Source organism: Pseudorasbora parva, chromosome 9, assembly GCF_024679245.1.
Source record: "Pseudorasbora parva isolate DD20220531a chromosome 9, ASM2467924v1, whole genome shotgun sequence".
In the NCBI taxonomy this organism is placed as follows: Eukaryota; Metazoa; Chordata; class Actinopteri; order Cypriniformes; family Gobionidae; genus Pseudorasbora; species Pseudorasbora parva.
In genome coordinates, this window is record NC_090180.1 from 23,644,626 (window position 1) to 23,657,016 (window position 12,391).

Here is a 12,391-nt window from a genome sequence, read left to right on the forward strand (position 1 = left end):
GGGGGGACTGGGAAGCACGGCTATTAGCACACTCATAAAAAGTTACTAATGAACGATACTAAACAATGACAATACAATGAAAAGATTAGACTAAGCAAATTAGTGCATTGCATAAAGCAATGTTTTACAAATAACACAGCTCTCATGTCGCACAGGATGCCTGTCTGCAATGATGTAGCAGGCTGGGACATGCCACACAACTACAATAACTTGATACACAAGATCAATGACTTGCCAGGCCTGTGTGGAAACATTGATTGTGTTTCCACGGCCTGTGCTGACCTCTGCTGACCCCTTCCTGAATTAGTTAATCTCACAGCAGGGTGGAAGTAAGCCATTTACAGTTCAGTTGTACAGCTGTTATCTTGCTTCTTTAATCAAATGGATTGCAATCTACCCCAGACTGGCTTGAACAATAGTGTGAGTTTGAGCGGAAATACCCATTTTTCAACAAAGAGCACATGGGGAGTGGGTTTGAAACAGACAGACGGACAGACGGACAGACAGACAGACAGCCAGAAGATTAGATAGATAGATAGATAGATAGATAGATAGATAGATAGATAGATAGATAGATAGATAGATAGATAGATAGATAGATAGATAGATAGATAGATAGATAGATAGATAGATAGATAGATAGATAGATAGATAGATAGATAGATAGATAGATAGATAGATAGATAGATAGATAGATAGATAGATAGAATACAGACAGAGGGAGATATATAGATAGACAGATGTCTGTGGAGGTTCAGATGGCATACTCTGCTGAGCGCTCTGCCAATTAAACTGGAACCTAACTTTCCATCATCATACACACACAGTATGCTGAATCAAAAAACCTCCTCACACTACTGGTCCACTGCCCTTGAAAACATTCACGCTTACTCATTACACATCTCTTAAACATGCTCGCTGGCCGTTCAACCTTGGTGTCAGGTGCAAAATCAGACCTAATTTAATAAAGAGCAACCATGGGTGTTTTTAAGGAATCCTAATCTGCTAATCTGTTCCTTTCTATAATGAAATACGAATATGACTCTGATCTTTAATCTCAGTGTCTCAGATCATCATATTGTGTGGGGAATGGCGAGAAGTCATTAGTGGTGCAGGACTGTTCACTCCTTTAAGTAATGACCGGGGAGTATCAGTCTGCCCTTGTCTGAATTATTGCATTTCACAGGGGGGTTTTATTGAGCTGAAGAATATTAAGGTTTTCTTTTGGCTATATGCTAAAAGTGGCTGCATTGAAAGATGCAATTCTTCACAAGAGGAGCCGTTGTTGCTTATGCATATGAGCAATATATGGCTCATACATAACTCATGCAACACTAAGCATGAATAATAATAATAATTTGTTACATTTATATTGTGCTTTTCTAGACACTCAAAGCGCTTTACATATAAGGGGGAATCTCCTCAACCACCACCAATGTGCAGCATCCACCTGGAGGATGCGACGGCAGCCATATTGCGCCAAAACGCTCACCACACACCAGCTGATTGGTGGAGAGGAGACTGAGTGATGAAGCCAATCATTATATGGGGATAATTAGGAGGCCATGATGGACAGGGGCCAATGGGCACATTTGGCCAGGATGCTGGGGTTACACCCCTACTCTTTATCGAAGGACATCCTGGGATTTTTAACGACCACAGAGAGTCAGGACCTCGGTTTAGCTTCTCATCCGAAAGACGGTGCTCTTTGACAGTACAGTGTCCCCATCACTATACTGGGGTGTTAGGACCCACACAGACCACAGGGTGAGACCCAGGGGGTAAAAGCGCTATATAAATAAAGTTGATTGATTGATTGAATAATAATTTAATAATTAGTTACATTTTATATAGCGCTTTTCTAGGCACTCAAAGCGTTTTACATGGGGGGGGGGGGGTCATTGTGACTACTGCACCGATAGTACGGCAATTCCTTGATTATTAAGCAGGAATGAAAATAGTTCCTAACCATATCGATCTAAAAAAATCACAACTTTTCAATATCTATCTGTATTTGTACATGATATACACTCTAAAAACTAATACTATGATTTACTCAATTTTTTTGGTGAAACATTTTTACACTAAAAACATTGAGTAAATTTTAAAGCAGTGAAATCAATTATAGACACCATAAGAACTGAGTAAATGTAAGTAAAAAAATTAAGTAGATCTGAGTAACTGCATTTGTTACATTAACAAATTCAATTGAGTAGAAAAAATTGGGTAAAAAGCATTTAAAAACCAATATTTATGACTAATATGAACTGTTTTTTATGAGTATTACTAACTTGTATAGTATAACTTTAATTTCCTCTAAACCTTTGTAAAATACTCCACAGTCCACACAAACACACTTATACATGACATGGCCTTTATTGTCGACGAGTACAGCAATAACGTTACAGCATATATTACTGTTTTGGCATGTAAAGAATAAGAGTTATTTTACTAATAAGAGATATTTAAACTCATGTAACAAACATTTTAGAAGTAAAAATTAAACATTTAAAAGTAATTCAAGTGTAATCAACTGGTCTGTTATCCCATTTCCACCGTATCAGCGCTGTTTCTCGAGCCTGAGATGGACTAACGTTAGCGGTCTGCGGGTGGACTTTGAACTTGAGACCGCTGTCCTGTTTCATTCGTAGCTGAAAGATGCTGCGAGGCGCCAGACTCCATAACCTGACAATAAACAACAGTGCCTAGTTTTAATAAGACTTTATAATCCAAATTCATTATATTCATTATCTTTACGAATAAAGTTGTGTGTTTTGAGCAACACAGCAGGCGTTTCAAAGACCAACGCCACACGTTAACTTAAGGTGACTCACACTGTCCCTGTATGTTGTTTTGAATTAAATAAAATGCCTTTTAGCACAGTAATGATTATATAGATAAAAAAAACAACATACAAACCTGAATTTAACAGAGGAAATGCCCCAATTCTGCGGCTGAGAAGAAGAAACTGCTCTGGTGACTGAGGAGAATTCAAATATCTGCACTCACTCAACCGTGGAGCTGTCGTCGTGTCAGAGGGTGGGGGAGGGGTGTATTGTTTTAATCGAGTAAACTTACTCAATTTCTTCAGTGTGTGTTAAATATTAATAATCTTGATTTTAATTAAGTAATATTTGTGGTTCTTGAAACAGATCGGTTTAATTCTCCATTCTCAAATATTTTGAAATAAATTTCGCAAATGTATTAAGTATATTTAAAATAAATAATTGGTTATTTGAATACTAAATTATTTTAGTGAAAAAAACTTAAATATAACTATAAATTTTAGACAAAATTAACTGTTGGATTTTTAGTCAATTATTTTGGTATGTTTAACTAAAACCATCAAGTAAATGATATTGAGAGATTTTATTAAGTTAATAAAGTTAATTATTACTGTGATATTTACTAAGCCACTGAATTATTTTTTAGAGTGTACCTATACACATCACAACATGGAAATAGGAAAATGTTGGCATTATTTTGCCACTTACTCTTAGAAGAAAAGGTTCTATCAGCGCTTTTAGGGATTCCAACTACGTAGCGCCAATAGAACCTTTTATGGTTCTATATAGAACCTTTTCTTCTAAGAGCTAATAAGCTTATTGATCAGTAGGCGTGATGGAGCCATTTATCTCAAGTCTTTCTGTTAAGCTTTTTTCTCTTTGTTTGGATAAAAGCATCTGCTAAATTATTAAATATACACTCACCTAAAGGATTATTAGGAACACCATACTAATACTGTGTTTGATTCCCTTTCGCCTTTAGAACTTCCTTAATTCTACGTGGCATTGATTCAACAAGGTGCTGAAAGCATTCAATGTTGTCTCATATTGATAGGATAGCATCTTGCCATTGATTTTTATTTTTCATCTCAGTTTTTGTTGTTGTTGATTTAAAATAAGATAAATCTGATATTATTTGAATCTTATATCTGTTATATTAACAGTTGATATAGTTCTTTACGACTGATCTAACCAGCAGAAGACACAAACCGGGATTAAATTCCAGGTAGGGTGCGTTTTAACACTCCGTTACAATGAGCCTCTATTAGAACTACATTGTTATATTCTATACTTTATGAATTCTCTTGAGAAACACCATGAGAAAAAGGTGAATAATTACTGAGAGTCAATGTTCAGAAATGAGTACTTACAATTATGTTTTGAACTATGCTGTATAGATGTATTTAGCGATGTGTTTGTTGTCAAACTAAATAATTAGTATATTTTGAATAATTAGAAAATGCCATTATTTTATTTTTAAAAGTTAATATTTGTAATTTATTGACAAAATATTTAATTTTGTCTTGGCTATTTTTTATTATATCGGGTAACATTTTAAGCTGTCATTTGGTGATGTTACAATGTGCCCCTCAGATGTTACAATGTACCCCAACTATGGGGCATATTGTCACATTTCTCTTTCCCATTCACTTTCCCATTCTTTCAGGGTAAATCAAGAAAAAAAGTATACACTGTATTAATAATACAAAACCACATATTTGTACTAGACAAGTGTAAAATGAATGTGGGAAAAAATAAATACTGTGAACCCCACGTGGACAAACTGAGAATGTCAAAAAGCGCTAGGTTGTGCCCCGCTCTTAGCCTGGTCTTACCAGACTCTCGTACATTTCATTTGTACATAAAGTCTGGCCACTCTCCATTGACAAGCGTTTTTTTTCCACGAAGGCGGGTACTCTGTTGAAGTTGACAATTATTGGATCTGCCCTGAGCCACTCTGGATCTGCCATAACCAATTGCTAACGTTTGGTCGTGCCACGTGTCATGCGCCCTTCGCCTGTTTCACACAAATCCATCAAAATAAATGTGCACTTATGCAGGCCACCTCAGTGATAAAACTATTGGATAAAACCTAAAACTTGTGCATTCGGAATGTGATTTATTCACGCCACGGTGGAGGGGATAGCTTTGTTATCGAGAACGTGCTGCTCACGTGGTCCGTAACATGATCGTATGCTGTAAATAAAATGTCTTATGCTTGGTATTATAATAATAGCTGCTATAAATAACAGACCAATTCAAATGTTTCCTTTTAATTTGTTTGAGCGGTGATGAAATATATTTCTCTTGTAAATACTTGCCAGCATTTTAAAGAAATACAAGTCTAGAAATGCATCCAAATAACAGCAAAGCGCAACTGTACGGTGCTCTGCAGTGGTCAAAAATGATTATAAACAGTGAATTTTAAAGGGATATGTTCTTGAAAAGAGATGTGGATTTGGACTGCTATTACATCACCACATGATCTCTGTGTTTGTCAAAAGCAGTAGGTAATTTGGCCTGGGATTTTTACGCCGGTGGTGGGAAACGGACAGCAATAAAATCACTGACTTGCCCCTGGCAATACCTTCCGACCCCACGAGAAACATTATCGTCTGAATAGGGCTTCAGCCAACTCCTTCACCACTAACGGGGTGAGCTGGAAAATCAAACTTTTCCCGAATTCTCCCTGTTGGGGAGGAGGGCCACAACATCATGGCCACCAACAAACCCCAGCAAAGTTTGTTATTGCTCCGGCTTTAACTTCTAGATATTCGGCAGCGGTGCCACAACGGAATGAATGGTTTCATTCGCATCTTTCTCCGCCACCATTACTGAACTACAGCTCAAACTAGCACATGACATCAACCTAAGAATACACCGCAGTCCCAGACATAGTACTGAAGGAAAATGAAAATTGAGCGGAAGTACGTAGGAGGGCAGAGCCAGGCTACCCCACTCTCCCCTTGAGCATACTTTTTTAATGGTTGCGAAGTAATTACTTCAAAATAAGTACCTACTCAAGAAAGGTCCAATTATGATGATTTGATTAATCATTAGGCCAAAAAAACACGAAAAGAATAAACATACAAATATTTTTTTGTACTACTGGTGTACCAATTTAACCAACTGAAAAGAGCCACTGAAAAATCCCACCACTGATGCACAGACAGATAGGGCTCTATTTTACCTAACTGAGCGCATGGTGCAGGTGCACTTAGGGCACTTAGAGTGCACTTGTCCGAATCCACTTTTGCTAGTTTAATGATGGACAAAAAAGTCGGCATGTCAGGCACATGGTATAAAAGGGTTGTATCTAGTCTGAGTCATGGGTGTGTATTAAGCATAACATGCAATAAACCATTCAGTGTCATCTCCCATTCCCTTTAAAGGCCAGTTGCACTTGCCCAATGGCAAATTCGCCATTTACACTTCAGACTTTTTTTTTTTTTTTTGTTGGTCAATGGCGCAGTCGTTTTCAGTTGCCTCAAAAAAGCAACGTGCCAATAATGTGCCTAAGCACACCTCGTTTTCAGCAAGCCCATGGGCAAACATACTGGCACAAATGCATTTGCAATTTAAACAACATGGACATGAAATTGATATTGATATTGAATTGCTGAAACTAGTAAACACACTTGCGTTGTGTCTGGTGTCGCAATCCACAGGGTGTATGATAGGGCCCAAAGTGTCCCTGGAACACACTAACACAAACATGTAGATTGACCAACAGAGAAAGCTCCCAGTAAAGCTGGACTAAATATTAGCTCTCAAATTTGATGACCAGAACTTAATTTTGCACAATGTTTATTAACTTGAACAACAAAAGAGATTGTTCCTGGATTAAAGGCTAGCTTCTACTTGCAGCATATCGTGCAGCTTGCCCTGTGATCTAACAGCAAGATATGACAAAGTGCTGAGACGGAAGACCGAAGACACAGACACAAGGATATCAAGTAAGCCGATTAACAGCCAAGCTCAGAATAGGATCAGTGCGGGTGTCGCATGCACAGACAACACAGAGACACAATCTTGTCCATGAGCTCACATACACATCCTCACAAGCTCACACTCACATGCCGGCACCTGGAATCATACCAAAATCTAATATTAGAAAGCAAGAGTCAGTCCCTATGGTTCAGAGGTGGGAGGAGATGACATCACTGTTATCCACCCAGATCGCTTCATGCGTGAATATAAGTGTAAGGTGTTAGTAGCTACAGTGTGGAGGGTCCTAGGTAAATCCAGGGCAGGATTTCCAAAAGGGCCCCTGTACTGAACCATTTCCAAATGCTTCCACAACCTTCCAGAAACACAACAGCTCTACCTATGAAAGGATCTTATCCTCCTGAACAGGGGCCAATTAAAATCCACCCTACACCCTTAAACCAATGCAATTACACATTCATTCAAAATATATGAGTATATATATATATATATATATATATATATATATATATATATATATATATATATATATATATATATATATATATATATATATATATATATATATATATATATATATATATATATATATGTATGTATGTACACTCACCTAAAGGATTATTAGGAACGTAGGAACATTATTATTTCTTATTAATGCAATTATTTAATCAACCAATCACATGGCAGTTGCATCAATGCAGTGTGTGGGCGGTGTGGTCCTGGTCAAGACAATCTCCTGAACTCCAAACTGAATGTCAGAATGGGAAAGAAAGGTGATTGAAGCAATTTTGAGCGTGGCATGGTTGTTTGTGCCAGACGGGCCAGTCTGAGTATTTCACAATCAGCTCAGTTACTGCGATTTTCACGCACAACCATTTCTAGGGTTTACAAAGAATGGTGTGAAAAGGGAAAGACATTCAGTATGCAGCAGTCCTGTCGGTGAAAATGCCTTGATGCTGGAGGTCAGGGGAGAATGGGCCGACTGATTCAAGCTGATAGAAGAGCAACTTTGACTTAAATAACCACTCCTTACAAGGTATGCAGCAAAGCATTTGTGAAGCCACAACACACACAACCTTGAGGCAGATGGGCTACAACAGCAGAAGACTCCACCGGGTACCACTCATCTCCACTACAAATAGGAACCAGAGGCTACAATTTGCACAAGCTCACCAAAATTGGACAGTTGAAGACCGGAAAAATGTTGCCTTGTCTGATGAATCTCGATTTCTGTTGAGATATTCAAATGGTAGAGTCAGAATTTGGCGTAAACAGAATGAGAACATGGATCCATCATGCCTTGTTACCACTTTGCAGGCTGGTGGTGGTGGTGTAATGGTGTGGGGGATGTTTTCTTGGAAGACTTTAGGCCTCGTGGTGCCAATTGGGCATCGTTTAAATGCCACGTCCTACCTGAGCATTGTTTGTGACCATGTCCATCCCTTTATGACCACCATGTACCCATACTCTGATGGGTACTTCCAGCAGGATAATGCACCATGTCGAATCATTTCATATTGGTTTCTTGAACATGACAATGAGTTCACTGTACTAAAATTGCCCCCACAGTCACCAGATCTCAACCCAATAGAGCATCTTTTGGATGTGGTATAGCGGGAGCTTCGTGCCCTGGATGTGCATCCCACAAATCTCCATCGACTGCAAGATGCTATTCTATCAATATGGGCCAACATTTCTAAAGAATGCTTTCAGCACCTTGTTGAATCGATGCCACGTACAATTAAGGAAGTTCTGAAGGCGAAATGGGGTGAGTGTATGTATTTGTTTTTTTTCCTTTCCTCTATCTTGCTTCATAATCTGTTTAATAATCTGTCTGGCACTTTGATGGGTGGCTTTTGTTCCCCTTGAGTAATTTTCTGTCTGCTAAACACACACACGCACGTTTGTTTTTGTGACATATGGGGACATAGGCGTAATGGTTTTTATACTGTACAAAACACATTTTCTATCCCCTTACACTGCTCCTACCCCTAAACCTACCCATCACAGGAAACATTCTGTATTTTTACTTTCTAAAAAAAAATCATCCTGTATGATTTATAAGCATTTTGAAAAGTGGGGACATGGCCAATGTCCTCATATTTCACCCTCTCCTTGTAATACCCATGTCATTATACACATTTGTGTCCTCATATTTCACAGAAACATGCCCACACACACACACACATACAGTGGGGCAAAAAAGTGTTTAGTCAGCCACCAAATGTGCAAGATCTCCCACTTTGAAAGATGAGAGAGACCTGTAATTTTAATCACAGGTACACTTCAACTATAAGAGACAGAATAAAAAAAAAAAAATCAGAAAATCACATTATCTGATTTTTAAAGAATTTATTAGCAAATTATGGTGGAAAATAAGTATTTGGTCAATAACAAAAGTGCATCTCAAAACTTTGTTATACCCTTTGTATGCAATGACATTTTCTTTAACGTTTTCTCGCCAAAAGGTTATTACACACTGTTGTGTAATCTTCCTCGATCTGGGGCTCCATGGAAGATCTCACCCCATGGGGTCAAAATGGGTGCTTTTACATGCACGTTCTTAAGCCAATTATGCCTAATAAGGCGACAATGAACATGGTCGCCAGCAGCCATATAACCCTGTTGGTAGCTGCTGGTAGAGGTGTTAGTGAGGCCAGCAGGGGGTGATCACCCTGTGGTCTGTGTGGGTCCTAACACCCCAGTATAGTGACAGGGACACTATACTGGCAAAGAGCACCGTCCTTCGGATGAGACGTTAAACCGAGGTCCTGACTCTCTGTGGTCGTTAAAAATCCCAGGATGTCCTTCGATAAAGAGTAGGGGTGTAACCTCCTAATAATCCCCATATAATGATTACTCTGTATCCTCTCGAACAATCAACTGGTGTGTGGTGAGTGTTCTGGCACAATATGGCTGCCGTCGCATCAACCAGGTGGGTGCTGCACGTTGCTGGTGGTTGAGGATATTCCCCCTTCTACTTAAAGCGCTTTGAGTGCCTAGAAAAGCGCTATACATGTAATGAATTATAATGGTCATGTAAACGCGGTAACCAGTTTTCTTTGATCGGAGTAAGGTCATAAACGGTGCAAGCATAAACCAGTCGGGACAGGATGTTTTTTTGCTTTTTACCCCGATTTCGCACTGCATGTGAATGCATTAACCTGCTTTCGGTCTGTTTATTGACGTGCACATGTGTGATAGGTGACAAAAATGCATACTTCTAGCAGATTTAAATGCATCCAGACAGAGTGAGCTAGTGTTTTGCATGAAATAAGGGCATATATCACCAACGCAGACTCTTTTAAGATGTTTGTTCATCAGTTGTGATGTTAAATAAAGCGTTTTGACTGAACCTCTTCTACTTCTGCTGCATGAGAAGTAGAAGAGGTTCCGTCAAAACGCTTTATTTAACATCACAACTGATGTAACATTTGGAATACTCTAAGTCAGATACAGACATTATTATTTTTGACGTCACTACAAGGAAATAACCTGGCTTATTAATTAAGTCATGTAAAAGCGGTATACTTGCATTGTCAGTTTACTGGTTTGCATGTAAACAGGGAAAACTTATTTCAATAAGCTGATATTTGTGTATTATCAGCTTACTAATGTGCATGCAAACACACTCATTGATCACAAGGATCGGTGAGGAAAAATCCCAGAACCATATGGGGGGACCTAGTGAATGACCTGCAGAGAGCTGGGACCAAGGTAACAAAAGCCCCGTTTCCAACACAGGAACTTTACCCAGGAACTAGGAACTTTGGGTGGTACTTCGTGTGTTTTGACCGCAGGAACCAGGGTCTAAATGAAGTTCCGGGTAAATATTTCCCCCTCCAAACGGCCCTGCTCGCGAGGTAGTACTTTTTCAAAGTTCAGGAACTTTCGAGGGCGGGACTTGGGCGCTGAACATGCTGATTGGTTGAGCTGACGCAGCATTTTATTTCAACCGGCATTTTTAAAAGTCTTTTGCGAGGTTCGTTCTGCGTTCAGTAAATATCAGTCTTGCTCTCTGTCTGATGGCGCGCGGTCGTCTCAGCCATCTCACGTGCAATGTCCGTAATAGCTGATAATAATATACATTGTCATTTTAAATCTAGCTTTACAAGCTTTCTGAATATGCTGCATGCTGCCGAATCTGCATATTAGTGCTCTTTTCTGTCGTTGTTAATTACCTCTTTAGTAAACCTATACATAACCAGCAAAAGCAGCACAGCTTGAATCTCTTCCATACTCGTTATTAATTTTTTTTCACCATGTAAACGACCTGACCGATTACTTTTAAGTGTGTGTCCTTACATGACGTGACGGCGCGCGCCACGCTCATGTTGACAAGAGAGGAAAGTTAATTTTTCTGAGGGGTAAACTTTTTATTTCGTGAGTTATGAAGATAATGTTAGAGTAATGACACAGCGTATATTGCCCCGGGCAGTTTTTACTTTAACTGCGCCTGACAGAAGATGTTTTTTTCTGAGATGATTATTACACTTTACAACAAATAGCAATAAATAATACTGTATTAGTCCTGGTGGCCGTTAAGAGTTGCTATGGCTACAGTAAACACACTCCAGCTGAGCTGCTGGAGAAAACAGCGTTGACATTTTTGGTGCGGCAGACAAACTGCATGTGACAAAATGATTGCGATTGAAAGTCATCACATGTAAACACCAGATCGGTTTAGATAACGTCTCATGTAAACAGTTCACTAAATCTTTCAATCGGTACACTTAAAAATTATTACTGTCCTTCACTGATTTGGAGGAGCAGTCGCGCGCAGTCCTACATCACCGGACTAATTTGCCTAATCTTCTCGGAACTTTATCGCGGTCGAAACGCAGACAGCTGCAGGTCTGGGGGGGAGAAAAGTTCCTGTAAAAAAGTTCCTGGTACAAATTGTTCCGGGTAATTTTGGTGGAAACGGGGCTAAAGGCTACCATCAGTAACATGCTGCCAGGGACTCAAATCCTGCTGTGCCAGACGTGTCCCACTGCTTAAACCAGTACGTCAGGGCCCGTCTGAAGTTTGCTAGAGAGCATTTGGATGATTCAGAAGAGGATTAGGAGGATGTCATATGGTGAGATGAAACCAAAATAGAACTTTTTGGTAAAAACTAAACTTGTTGTTTTTGGAGGAGAAAGAATGCTGAGTTACACCATACCTACTATGAAGTATGGGGGTGAAAACATCATGCTTTGGGGCTGTTTTTCTGCAAAGGGACCAGGACGACTGATCCATGTAAAGGAAATAATAAATGGGGCCATGTATAGTGAGATTTTGAGTACAAACCTTCCATCACCAAGGACATTGAAGATTAAACGTGGATGGGTCTTTCAGCATGACAATGATCCCAAACACACTGCCCGGGCAACAGTGGCTTTCAAGGTCCTGGAGTCTCAAGATCTCAATCCCATAGAAAATCTTTGGAAAGAGTTGAAAATCCCTGTTGCCCAGCAACACCCTCCTGTATGGAGGAATTGGCCAAACTATCAGCAACAGTGTGTAAAAACCTTGTGGCGAGAAAACATTACAGAAAATGTTTGACCTCTGTCATTGGCAACAAAGGGTATATAACAAAAGTATTGAGGTGAACATTTGTTACTGACCAATTCTTTAAAAATCAGACCATGTAATTTTCTGGATTTTTTCTTTCT